Genomic DNA, 14,242 nt, shown 5'->3' with positions numbered 1-14,242 from the left:
ACAGAAATAACCACAGCATGGGGTGTGAACGCTTTGAACTAGAGAGCTGATGACTTCAGTGTGTGTTAACAGTTAGTGTTACATCGGCATCTCACCCTGCAGAGCCTGTGGTTATTAGTGTGTGTGTGTGTATATATACTGCTCAAAAAAATAAAGGGAACACTTAAACAACACATCCTAGATCTGAATGAAAGAAATAATCTTATTAAATACTTTTTTCTTTACATAGTTGAATGTGCTGACAACAAAATCACACAAAAATAATCAATGGAAATCCAATTTATCAACCCATGGAGGTCTGGATTTGGAGTCACACTCAAAATTAAAGTGGAAAACCACACTACAGGCTGATCCAACTTTGATGTAATGTCCTTAAAACAAGTCAAAATGAGGCTCAGTAGTGTGTGTGGCCTCCACGTGCCTGTATGACCTCCCTACAACCCCTGGGCATGCTCCTGATGAGGTGGCGGATGATCTCCTGAGGGATCTCCTCCCAGACCTGGACTAAAGCATCCACCAACTCCTGGACAGTCTGTGGTGCAACGTGGCGTTGGTGGATGGAGCGAGACATGATGTCCCAGATGTGCTCAATTGGATTCAGGTCTGGGGAACGGGCGGGCCAGTCCATAGCATCAATGCCTTCCTCTTTCAGGAACTGCTGACACACTCCAGCCACATGAGGTCTAGCATTGTCTTGCATTAGGAGGAACCCAGGGCCAACCGCACCAGCATATGGTCTCACAAGGGGTCTGAGGATCTCATCTCGGTACCTAATGGCAGTCAGGCTACCTCTGGCGAGCACATGGAGGGCTGTGCGGCCCCCCAAAGAAATGCCACCCCACACCATGACTGACCCACCGCCAAACCGGTCATGCTGGAGGATGTTGCAGGCAGCAGAACGTTCTCCACGGCGTCTCCAGACTCTGTCACGTCTGTCACGTGCTCAGTGTGAACGTGCTTTCATCTGTGAAGAGCACAGGGCGCCAGTGGCGAATTTGCCAATCTTGGGTGTTCTCTGGCAAATGCCAAACGTCCTGCACGGTGTTGGGCTGTAAGCACAACCCCCACCTGTGGACGCCGGGCCCTCATACCAGCCTCATGGAGTCTGTTTCTGACCATTTGAGCAGACACATGCACATTTGTGGCCTGCTGGAGGTCATTTTGCAGGGCTCTGACAGTGCTTCTCCTGCTCCTCCTTGCACAAAGGCGGAGGTAGCGGTCCTGCTGCTGGGTTGTTGCCCTCCTACGGCCTCCTCCACGTCTCCTGATGTACTGGCCTGTCTCCTGGTAGCGCCTCCATGCTCTGGACACTACGCTGACAGACACAGCAAACCTTCTTGCCACAGCTCGCATTGATGTGCCATCCTGGATGAGCTGCACTACCTGAGCCACTTGTGTGGGTTGTAGACTCCGTCTCATGCTACCACTAGAGTGAAAGCACCACCAGCATTCAAAAGTGACCAAAACATCAGCCAGGAAGCATAGGAACTGAGAAGTGGATTGTGGTCCCCACCTGCTGAACCACTCCTTTATTGGGGGTGTCTTGCTAATAATTGCCTATAATTTCCACCTGTTGTCTATTCTATTTGCACAACAGCATGTGAAATTTGTCAATCAGTGTTGCTTCCTAAGTGGACAGTTTGATTTCACAGAAGTGTGATTGACTTGGAGTTACATTGTGTTGTTTAAGTGTTCCCTTTATTTTTTTAGCATTGATACTCAGCACCAGCCCTTAATCAGTGATGATCCCTTACTTGGAACCAGGATGCCACACCAAACACCTGATAAACACCTTTACAATGCTTATGAAAGTGAAGGAGCGAATACATCATGGTCATGTGCTGATGCTTTGAGATCACTGGACATGTGTTCTGAATGTCAATCGCACTTAATACAGCTATCTGGTTGTGCTGGTCTCCAGCAGGTCATGGTGTAATGGAAGGCCCTTTCACAGTGTTTAATATGAGGATTGTGTGCCAGTGTTGATCACCTGTGGAGTTAACAGCTGTAGTGTTAGGTGGGCTGCAGAGGGCTGTATATTAAGGCTGCTAGAAAACACACCGCTGCTCTAGCACTGGGAATTAAGTACAGGGGGAGGCAGAGAGCGAGAGCGAGCAAGAGCAAGGCAGCGAGCGAGCGAGGCAGCGAGTGAGGTAGCGAGACAGAGGCAGCGAGCGAGTGAGGTAGGGAGACAGAGGCGGCGAGCGAGTCAGAGGCGGCGAGCGAGGCAGAGGCGGCGAGCGAGGCAGTGAGCGAGAGAGGCAGCGAGGCAGAGCGAGACAGAGAAAGGCAGAGAGGGAACGTTACAGGCAGAGACGGAGAGTTATAAGCAGAGAGATAGGAGGCAGAAAGAGGAGGAGCGAGAGAATAAATGGATGCTCCACAGTATCCATCACCAGGGATGTTATTAACACGATATTGCGAAAATCCCAAACTAAGGCCCGTTATCTACTTCCCCAGAGTCAGATGAACTCATGGATACCATTTTTATGTCTCTGTGTCCAGTATGAAGGAAGTTAGAGGTAGGTTTGCAAGCGCTAGTTAGCAACTTCCTTCAAACTGCACACAGACATAAAACATGTGCTCAATTGGCAGCTTCATTAAATAGTACCCGCAAAACATCAGTCTCAATGTCAACAGTGAAGTGACAACTCCGGGATGCTGGCCTTCTAGGCAGAGTTGCAAAGAAAAAAACATCTCAGACTGGCCAATAAAAAGAAAAGATTAAGATGAGCAAAAGAACACAGACACAGGACAGAGGAACTCTGCCTAGACGGCCAGCATCCCGGAGTCGCCTCTTCACTGTTGACGTTGAGACTGGTGTCTGGCGGGTACTATTTAATGAAGCTGCCAGTTGAGGACGAGAGGCGTCTGTTTCTCAAACTGGACACTCTAATGTACTGGTCCTCTTGCTCAGTTGTGCACCAGGGCCTCCCACTCTTTCTATTCTGGTTAGAGACAGTTTGCCCTGTTCTGTGACGGGAGTAGTACACAGCGTTGTACGAGATCTTCAGTTTCTTGGCAGTTTCTCGCATGGAATAGCCTTCATTTCTCAGAACAAGAATAGACTGCCGAGTTTCAGAAGGAAGTTCTTTATTTCTGTCCTTTTTGAGACTGTAATCAAACCCACAAATGCTGATGATCCAGATACTCAACTAGTCTAAAGAAGGCCAGTTTTATTGCTTCTTTAATCAGAACAACAGTTTTCAGCTGTGCTAACATAATTGCAAAAGGGTTTTCGAATGATCAATTAGCCTTTTAAAATGATAAACTTGGATTAGCTAACAACTTGCCATTGGAATACAGGAGTGATGGTTGCTGATAATGGGCAACTGTACACCTATGTACAGTTGAAGTCGGAAGCTTACATACACCTCAGCCAAATACATTTAAACTCATTTAATCCTAGTAAAAATTCCCTGTCTTAGGTCAGTTAGGATCACCACTTTATTTTAAGAATGTGAAATGTCAGAATAATAGCAGAGAGAATGATTTATTTCAGCTTTAATTTCTTTCATCACATTCCCAGTGGGTCAGAAGTTTACATACACTCAATTAGTATTTGGTAGCGTTGTCTTTAAATTGTTTAACTTGGGTCAAAGGTTTCAGATTGCCTTCCACAAGCTTCCCACAATAAGTTGGGTGAATTTTGGCCCATTCCTCCTGACAGAGCTGGTGTTACTGAGTCAGGTTTGTAGGCCTCCTTGCTCGCACAGGCCTTTTCAGTTCTGCCCACAAATGTTCTGTAGTGATTGAGGTCAGGGCTTTGTGATGGCCACTCCAATACCTTGACTTTGCTGTCCTTAAGCCATTTTGCCACAACTTTGGAAGTTTTCTTGGGGTCATTGTCCATTTGGAAGACTAATTTGCAACCAAGCTTTAATTTCCTGACTGATGTCTTGATGTTGCTTCAATATATCCACATAATGTTCCTTCCTCATGATGCCATCTATTTTGTGAAGTGCACCAGTCCGTCCTGCAGCAAAGCACCCCCACAACATGATGCTGCCACCCCCGTGCTTCACGGTTGAGATGGTGTTCTTCGGCTTGCAAGCCTCCCCCTTTTTTCTCCAAACATAACGATGGTCATTATGGTCAAACATTTCTATTTTTGTTTCATCAGACCAGAGGACTTATCCAAAAAGTACGATCTTTGTCCCCATGTGCAGTTGCAAACCATAGTCTGGCATTTTTATGGTGGTTCTAGAGCAGTGGCTTCTTCCTTGTTGAGCGGCCTTTCAGGTTATGTCAATATAGGACTCGTTTTACTGTGGATATAGATACTTTTGTACCCGTTTCCTCTAGCATCTTCACAAGGTCCTTTGCTGTTGTTCTAGGATTGATTTGCACTTTTCGCACAAAAGTTCGTTCATCTCTAGGAGACAGAACGCGTCTCTTTCCTGAGTGGTATGACGGCTGCGTGGTCCCATGGTGTTTATACTTGCGTACTATTGTTTGTACAGATGAACATGGTACCTTCAGGCATTTGGAAATTGCTTCCAAGGATGAACCAGACTTGGAGGTTTTTCTGAGGTCTTGGCTGATTTCTTTTGATTTTCCCATGATGTCAAGTAAAGAGGCACTGAGTTTGAAGGTAGGCCTTGAAATACATCCACAGGTATACCTCCAATTGACTCAAATTATGTTAATTAGCCTATCAGAAGCTTCTAAAGCCATGACATAATTTTCTGGAATTTTCCAAGCTGTTTAAAGGCACAGTCAACTTAGTGTATGTAAACTTCTGACCCACTGGAATTGTGATACAGTGAATTATAATTTAAATAATCTGTCTGTAAAGAATTGGTGGGAAAATGACTTGTGTCATACACAAAGTAGATGTCCTAAACCGATTTGCCAAAACTATAGTTTTTTAACAAGATGCTTGTGGAGTGGTTGAAAAACGAGTATTAATGACTTCAACTGTGTATATATATACATAAATCATTGAGTGTAAACCTCCAAAAAGCCATTTTCATATGTATGGTACATTTTCATATGTACCAGGAAGCTAAGTATTGCATTTCAGACCGAGAGCCTAGGTTTTAGTTTAGAAAACCATCTCTACGCAGAAGCGACAGTTACAGGGATGATTAAAAACTGTTTAATTGTTGTAGCCACATCAGGGAAATTGGGCAGAAGGGATTGGTGCTTCAAGTACAGCAGTTCAGCGACATCTTTGAGCCACTCATTCTCCTTAATTGCTGGCCTCAACAAATCATGGAAAGAGACTAACTGTATAGGACGCTCTGAGGACAGGTCGACTGGATACTGGACAGCCAATAAAATTGGCAGATGCAAACAGATGATCATCTTCAGTGGACAGCAGTTCTTGAGGGCTTGAACAAAATTAGCAGTTTGTGATTTAATTCATATTGGTGAACAAGCATTTGAGTTGTGTGGTTCCAATATCAACAGTCCCTTATCTCTGGTATATCTTGGCATGCATCACTCAAGACTTAGTTTAAATTGTGTGCAGCGCAATGGATATATAACGCACAATGTGTCAGGAAAGACTCTCTGGGTTGGCAATACTCAGTATAGAAAACTGTTGGTCCCGCAACCTGGACCTACAGGCCATGGTGAAAACATTTTAACACAAAAAAGGAGGACTTCAGGAGAGTCTCAATTTGGATCTAATTTGATTTAAATGACCTTGAATATTGCAGGCAATTAGCCAGACAAAACTGAGTTAAAAAAAAAACGTTAAACTGTTCACCGAGTTCAACAATACATAGTGGCTGAATTTATCCTCAAGCAGACTACTTAAAAAAAAAAAAATGTAGCTATTTGATTTGTAGTTTTTATAAATAGCAGCTAAATACACTATATAGCTATAGATGTATTTATTTTATTTGACCTTTATTTAATCAGGTAGGCGAGTTGAGAACAAGTTTTAATTTACAACTGCGACCTGGCCAAGATGACGCAACAAACAGAGTTACACATGGAATAAACAAACGTACAGTCAATAACACAATAGAAAAGTCTATATACAGTGTGTGCAAATGAAGTAAGATTAGGAAGGTAAGGCAATAAATAGGACATAGTGGCAAAATAATTACAATTTAGCAATTAAACACTGGAGTGAAAGATGAGCAGAAGATGAATGTGCAAGTAGAGATACTGGGGTGCAAAGGAGAAGAAAAAATAACAATATGGGGATAAGGAGTTGGGTGGTCTATTTACAGATGGGCTATGTACAGGTGCAATGATCTGTAAGCTGCTCTGACAGCTGATGCTTAAAGTTAGTGAGGGAGATATGAGTCTCCAGCTTCAGTGATTTTTGCAATTCGTTCCAGTCATTGTAAGCAGAGAACTGGAAGGAAAGGCAGCCAAAAGAGGAGTTGGCTTTAGGGGTGACCAGTGAAATATACCTGCTGGAGCGCGTGCTGCGGGTGCTGCTATGGTGAGCAGTGAGCTGAGATAAGGCAGGGCTTTACCTAGCAAAGACTTATAGATGACCTGGAGCCAGTGGGTTTGGCAACGAATATGAAGCGAGGGCCAGCCAACGAGAGCATACAGGTCGCAGTGGTGGGTAGTATATGGGGCTTTGGTGACAAAACGGATGGCACTGTGATAGACTGCATCCAATTTGCTGAGTAGAGTGTTGGAGACTTTTTTGTAAATGACATCGCCTAAGTCAAGGATCGGTAGGATAGTCAGTTTTACGAGGGTATATTTGGCAGCATGAGTGAAGGATGCTTCGTTGCGAAATAGGAAGCCGATTCTAGATTTAATTTTGGATTGGAGATGCTTGATATGAATCTGGAAGGAGAGTTTACAGTCTAACCAGACACCTAGGTATTTGTAGATGTCCACATATTCTTAGTCAGAACCGTCCAGAGTAGTGATGCTAGACGGGCGGGCAGGTGCGGGCAGCGATCGGTTGAAGAGCATGCATTCAGTTTTACTTGCATTTAAGAGCAGTTGGAGGCCACGGAAGGAGAGTTGTATGGCATTGAAGCTCATCTGGAAGTTTGTTAACACTGTGTCCAAAGAAGGGCCAGATGTTTACAGAATGGTGTCGTCTGCGTAGAGGTGGATCAGAGAAGCAAGAGTATATGATGTATACAGAGAAAAGAGTCGGCCCAAGAATTAAACCCTGTGGCACCCCAGAGACTGCCAGAGGTCCGGACAACAGGCCCTCCGATTTGACTCACTGAACTCTATCTGAGAAGTAGTTGGTGAACCAGGCAAGGCAGTCATTTGAGAAACCAAGGCTGTTGAGTCTGCCAATAAGAATGCTGTGATTGACAGAGTCGAAAGCCTTGGCCAGGTCGGTGAATATGGCTGCACAGTATTGTCTTTTATCGATGGCGGTTATGATATCGTTTAGGATCTTGAGCGTGGCTGAGGTGCACCCATGACCAGCTCGGAAACCAGAATGCATAGCGGAGAAGGTGCTTGGGCAAGTTGCTGTGGGGGGTGCAGAGCTGTTGACCGGGGTAGGGGTAGCCAGGTGGAAAGCATGGCGAGCCGTCGAAAAATGCTTCTTGAAATTCTCAATTATCGTGGATTTATCGATGGTGACAGTGTTTCCTAGTCTCAGTGCAGTGGGCAGCTGGGAGGTGCTGCTCTCATTCGCCATGGACTTTACAGTGTCCCAGAAGGAGTTCATGCTACAGGATGCAAATTTCTGTTTGAAAAAGCTAGCTTTTGCTTTCCTAACTGCCTGTGTATATTGGTTCCTAACTTCCTTGAAAAGTTGCATATCGCGGGGGCTATTCGATGCTAATGCAGTACGCCACAGGATGTTTTTGTGCTGGTTAAGGGCAGTCAGGTCTGGAGTGAACCAAGGGCTATATATGTTCCTGGTTAATTTTTTTTGGAATGGGACATGCTTAATTAAGATGTTGAGGAAAGCACTTTTAAAGAATAACCAGGCATCCTCTACTGACAGAATGAAGTCAATATCCTTCCAGGATACCCGGGCCAGGTCGATTAGAAAGGCCTGCTTGCTGAAGTATTTTAGGGAGCGTTTGACAGTGATGGTCGTTGACCCATTACGGACGCAGGCAATGAGGCAGTGATCACTGAGATCCTGGTTGAAGACAGCAGAGGTGTATTTAGAGGGCAGGTTGGTAAGGATGATATGAGGGTGCCCGTGTTTACGGATTTAGGGTTGTACCTGGTAGGTTCCATGATAATTTGTGAGAGATTGAGGGCATCTAGCTTAGATTGTAGGATGGCCGGGGTGTTAAGGATATCCCAGTTTTGGTCACCTAACTGTACAAACTCTCTCAGCAACCAGGGCACAGCTGGGTGCTGAGGGTCTATAACAAGCGACAAACAGTGAGAGACTTATTTCTGGAAAGGTGGATTTTTAAAAGTAGAAGCTTGAACTGTTTGGGCACAGACCTAGATAGCATGACAGAACTCTGCAGATGGTCTCTGCAGTAGATTGCAACTCCACCCCCTTTGGCAGTTCTATGTTGGTGGAAATGTTGTAGTTGGTGGCCTTCCTAAGCCAGGATTCAGACACGCCTAGGACATCAGGATTAGCGGAGTGAGCTAAAGAAAAAAAAAACTTTGGGAGGAGGCTTCAGATGTTAACATGCATGAAACCAAGGCTTTTACGGTTACAGAAGTCAACAAATGAGAGCGTCTGGGGAATAGGTGTAGTACTGGGGGCCTGGGTTAACCTCTACATCACCAGAGGAATAGAGGAGGAGTAGGATAAGGCTAGGGCTAAAGGCTATAAGAACTGGTCGTCTGGTGCATTCGGAACAGAGAATAAAAGGAGCAGATTTCTGGGCGTGGTAGAATAGGTTCAAGGCATAATGTACAGACAAGTGTATGGTAGGATGTGAGTACAGTGGAGGTAAACCTATGCGTTGGGTGACGACGAGAGAGGTTTCGTCTCTGGAGGCATCAGTTAACCTAGGTGAGGTCTCCGCATGTGTGTGGGGTGGAACAAAGAGCTATCTAAGGCATTTTGAGCGGGACTGAGGGCTCTACAGTGAAATAAAACAAAAACTACCCAAGACAGCAGTAGACAAGGCATATTGACATCAGAGAGAGGCATAAAGCAATCACAGGTGTTGATCAGGAGAGCTAAGACAACAACGGGTAAATGGAGATGAACAGGCAGAGCGGGTCAGTTAGGTACACACATGACCTGAGTTCGAGGCTGGGGCCAACAGGTAAACAAAATGAGGTACCGTGTTATTGAAATAGTCCAGGGGGCATCAGCTGTGTAGCCGAGTGATCATAGGGTCAAAAGAGCAGCAATAGGTGAGTCAGGGTGCTGTTCGGTAGTCACTTCTACGCTAGGCGAGCAGGGGACACAGTGTTCAGAAAAGCTAGCGGGCCGGGGCTAGTAGATGGTTCTTCAGCGATATCGTAACAGAATAGCCTGTTGAGATCACGTCAGCAGTCCAGTCGTGATGGATCGGCGGGGCTCCGTGTCGATAATAAAGGGTCCAGGCCAATTTGCAAAGGAGGTATTGTAGCCCTAGAATTAGCTGGTATACAGGCCTAGCTCCAGGCTAGGTGGTGCTTGCTTCGGGACAGAGGAGTTAGCTAACAGTAGCCACTCGTTTGCAGCTAGCTAGCTGCAATGATCCGGAGTAATGTTCCGGTGTAATGATCCAGAGCTGCAGAAATCCGGTGATATGGTAGAGAAGCAGTCTGATATGCTCTGGGTTGATATCGGGCTGTTCAGACTGGCATGTGATTGTCCGAGCTAAGGCTGGCTGATGCAGGGAAAAAAGGCGAGGACCGCTAGCCGTGTCTAACAAGGACTAGTAGCTAGTTAGCTGGCTAGCTCCTGATGGAAGTTCCAGTTATAAGGAATAAAAATAACAGATCCATACCACATTGGGTGAGGCGGGTTGCAGGAATCCGGTGATATGGTAGAGTAGGCTGCATAATAGTAGGCTGCATAATGAAACAATCCCTAGTAAGCTAGTGTTTTGAGGTTGGACTGGTTATTATCTGGCATTAATAGACTGGTTTTATGCACAACAACTTCTATCCAAGCTGGGAGAGAGCGAGAGGATGGCTCATGTCATGCAGGTTCAGGTAGCCTATAGCCTACAGGACAGTTGTATATTCTAAACTAGCTGATTAGTATGCCGCTGCATCAAAAATACATTATATAATGTTTGAATTTCCAACTTTAATTATTGAATAAGTAATGACATTATTGCCACCAGCCAGCAGTCTAAAAATGGCAGCATAGCGACATCGTGTATAGCTTTGTGAAATGTTAATCTTAACATGAGAAAATGACAACCAAATTGGCCTACCAATAAACATTTATTCATTAGCTAAAGCAAACTATACAGTGCCTACAGAAAGTACTCACACCCTTTGACTTTTTCCAAATTTTGTTGTGTTACAGCCTTAAAATTGATCACATTTAGATTTTGTTTAACTGGCCTACACACAATATCCCACAATGTCAAAGTTTTTTACAAATTAATTACAAATGAAAAGCTGAAATATCTTCAGTCAATAAGTGTTCAACCCCTTTGACACAGCAAGCCTAAATAACTTCAGGAGTAAAACATGTGCTTAACAAGTCACATAATAAGTTGCATGGGCGTGTGTGCACTAATAGTCTAACATAATTTTTGAATGACTACCTCATCTCTGTACCCCACACATACAGATCATTTTAAGGTCCCTCAGTCAAGCAGTGAATTTCAAACACAAAGACCAGGGAGGTTTTCCAATGCCTCGCAAATGGCTACTAATTAGTAGATGGGTAGAAAACTTCAGACGGGCATGTATATGCGCTTTCTTGAGCAGGGGGACCTTGCAGACGCTGCAGGATTTCAGTCCTTCACGGCGTAGTGTGTTAACAATTGTTTTCTTGGTGACTATGGTCCCAGCTGCCTTGAGATCATTGACAAGATCCTCCCGTGTAGTTCTGGGCTGATTCCTCACCGTTCTCATGATCATTGCAACTCCACGAGGTGCCCCAGGCCGAGGGAGATTGACAGTTATTTTGTGTTTCTTCCATTTGCGAATAATCGCAGCAACTGTTGTCACCTTCTCACCAAGCTGCTTGGCGATGGTCTTGGAGCCCATTCCAGCCTTATGTAGGTCTACAATCTTGTCCCTGACATCCTTGGAGAGCCCTTTGGTCTTGGCCATGGTGGAGAGTTTGGAATCTGATTGATTGATTGCTTCTGTGGACAGGTGTCTCTTATACAGGTAACAAACCGATTAGGTGCTCCTAATCTCAGCTCGTTACCTGTATAAAAGACACCTGGGAGCCAGAAATCTTTCTGATTGAGAGGGGGTCAAATACTTATTTCCCTCACTAAAATGCAAATCAATTTCTAACATTTTTGACATGTGTTTTTCTGGATTATTTTGTTGTTATTCTGTCTCTCACTGTTCAAATAAACCTACCATTAAAATTATAGACTGATCATTTCTTTGTCAGTGGGCAAACGTACAAAATCAGCAGGGGATCAAATACTTTTTTCCCCCTCACTGTACTTTCTGAAGGCAATGTACCAGCTCTGGCACCACAGAAAGCCTATCATCATTAGGCATACAGCTTCATAGACTTCACAATTTCAGCACCATGGACAGCGATCGGTAGTCAATACCTTGCGAGTGGCTGTCTGGGTGACACATTCAATTTGTTTTATTTTAGATTAGGGGTGGAGGGGACTCTGACCTTGCAGGGGTCCAGAGAAACTGAGTTACACCAGTGACTCCTGTGCAATATTGACTCCAGCAGTGCTTATTGAGAGTATGCTTGAGTGTGTGAGCGAGCGAGCGACTGATTGCTGGAGTTGTTCTCAGCTCTTAAAGCCACAATAACAAACTTACAAGTGGATGAGGTCAGCAATTAACCTCTCTGTAGAGTCTGTCTATAGCTTGCTGTTATCTGACAAAACATTGGACTCCAATCTATTCTCCCCTCGTGCTTTTCTCCCTCTACTCCTTCCTTTTCTACCGCTTCCTCTCCCTCGGTTTCTTTCCTCTCTTCTTCCACTCCCTCTCTTCACTCCTCTCCTTCCATCGTCAGTATTTTGTCAAAAGCAAAACCAAACAGCCTCAGACAGTTAGAGCCAACCTGACAGCTTGGACATAAATGAACGCATTATGCCACTCAACACCCTTTCTCAGAGAAAGGCTTTTGACAATGTGCATTAGAGAGGGGAAAAACAGGACTATGTGCAGTGTGTGTGCTAGTCACTCACAGAGAGTGGTTTTGGACATGAGGAGCGGATGACTGCTTTCTTTTTGGGTGTGTGTGTGGAAGCGCACGCATGTGTTGTGTTTTCCTGATGTGCTGATGTAGCTGGATCCTCACGTGGATGAAAGCCTTTTCAAAACGCCAGTCCTCCAAATGGAAAGCTGTTATCACATGCAAATGACCGCGCTGTCAAGAACATCAACGGGGATGAATAAAAATGAAAAGGAAGCAAGCACTCCAAAAGTTATTTATTTTTATTGACAATCAAAATGCTCGGCTCCTGGCACCGGCCATTAAGCAGTTTTCTTCCCCTAGCAGGCGTTCTCTCTCACTCTCTCTGCTGTTATTAGTGTTGGAAATGGGCAGAGATGACAAACTGACAATGGGGCTATTTCTGTGGACGGACAGCTCTGAAATGGGAAATCTTGACATGCTGTAATAGTTAGACATCAGGGGAGAGAGAGGACTCTTCAGTGTGACAACCTATATATGCACACTGGACATTTGCAGCTGCGTAACACATTAAGGAAAATTGCCCTGCCTGCTCTTGTAGCAAAGCCTGTGTGTTCTTTGAGGAGGTGGATATAAATAATGGGATGAGATTTGATTCCCTAATAGATGATAATTCTGCTGTAATCTAGGTCACGCAGTGCTCAAGACTAACGTTTTCCCCTGGTGGCACTGGTGTCACTAACTTTTTCAAATGGTGGCACCAGCCCATGATTTGGTTGCACAGCCAAGTCAAAGGGTTGCAAAATGCAACTAAACGGTCGCTGCCTGAAGCCCTGGCACTTATGAGAAGGTTCTGTCTGTCAGTGTGGCTGATTATTCATGAAACAGAGGGGGTCTGGGAGTAATGCACAACGAAAGTGCTTCACTAGGTTTCTTCAACCTGGTCCTGGGGATGTGCACATTTTCAAGGGCTGGGAATTCTCCAAGAAGATGAAGAGGAGAATAAGTAAGAGAATAAGAGTTTCTCAGGTATAGCCGACTAACACTAGCTAATAAGTATGTTAGATTTTGTACTTGCAATCAAATATCGATAATATCATCCCAAAATAATGTTGCGATATGCAACAGTATCGATCCGCCCTTCTTCCAGCTCAGCATTAACATCCAGATTCAACTAACCACCAATAAGTAGGCTAATTAGTAGAATCAGGTGTGTTGGTGCTGGGCTGTAACAAAAGCCTGCAAACCATGTAGCTCTCCAGGAGCAGGGCTGAAGAACACTGCTGGTGACAACCATCTGCCTAGTAGAACCTGTGTGACTGAAGGAACTAGCAGAGTTCAGGCTGTGCTTACTTCCAAAAGGGATTTCAGGGGCCCTGCCATCCAAGTTAAATGTCAGAAGTAATGAGACCTCCAATTAATGAATATAAATGAAAGAGAAGTAGAGAGGAGGAACGGAACGTGGCACACCACTCCCCTCCTAATACGTATCAGGCAGCGAGCCAGCCCTACCCGACCACTGTGGAGATATCAGCCTTAAACGTAGACTCTCACCCCGCTCACCGGAAATTCAATTTGTTCCGTAAGCCGGGTGGATGAAAAAGCAATTATACACAGTGCCCTCTTTTCACAATCTGTCTTAAAGATATCTCCTCTTTTTCCAATCGCCTAACAAATAAGCCTCCAGATTAGCGCAGTCTGCGTTCATAGGGAGGGAGCGTTCCCACGGTTCGTGGTGGCAGCCACCCGCGACTCTGTGGAGCACCGTATTTTTATTAGTATTTTATTATTATTTTATTTTTTTAAATCGGGAGCGTCGGCCAAACACGACCCACCTGTGACCAGACGGAAGGATCAGACCCGTCAATCACTTTGAGAGACGCGACGGGAGAGGCAAGGTGGAAACCGCGCACCCCTCAATCTCCGTTACCCCCTGGGGCAAGGGTAACCAAGGGGAGATAACGCTTTGATAGCAGGGGATGTGGGTGATGTCACAGTGGGATATAGGGATGGAGGAAGAGTGAACTCAGGGATGGAGAGCACGTCAGAGAAGCACTTATTTTACACCAATTAGACTACAACCATGCTGCTTCTTCCTGTTCATACCAGGGCCGTTTGGTCGGTCGG

General features: G+C 45.0%; 1 protein-coding gene across 2 annotated transcripts in view; it reads right to left on the bottom strand.

Moving 5' to 3' along the window:
* LOC106608046 (ATPase family AAA domain containing 2B) overlaps positions 1–14,242 on the bottom strand; it is a 139,451-nt gene that overhangs the window by 10,803 nt on the left and 114,406 nt on the right. The gene's annotated exons all lie outside the window — the stretch shown is intronic.

Source organism: Salmo salar, chromosome 06 (genome assembly GCF_965601325.2).
Source record: "Salmo salar chromosome 06, fSalSal1, whole genome shotgun sequence".
NCBI classification, from domain to species: domain Eukaryota; kingdom Metazoa; phylum Chordata; class Actinopteri; order Salmoniformes; family Salmonidae; genus Salmo; species Salmo salar.
This window is presented reverse-complemented; position numbering and strand designations above follow the sequence as displayed.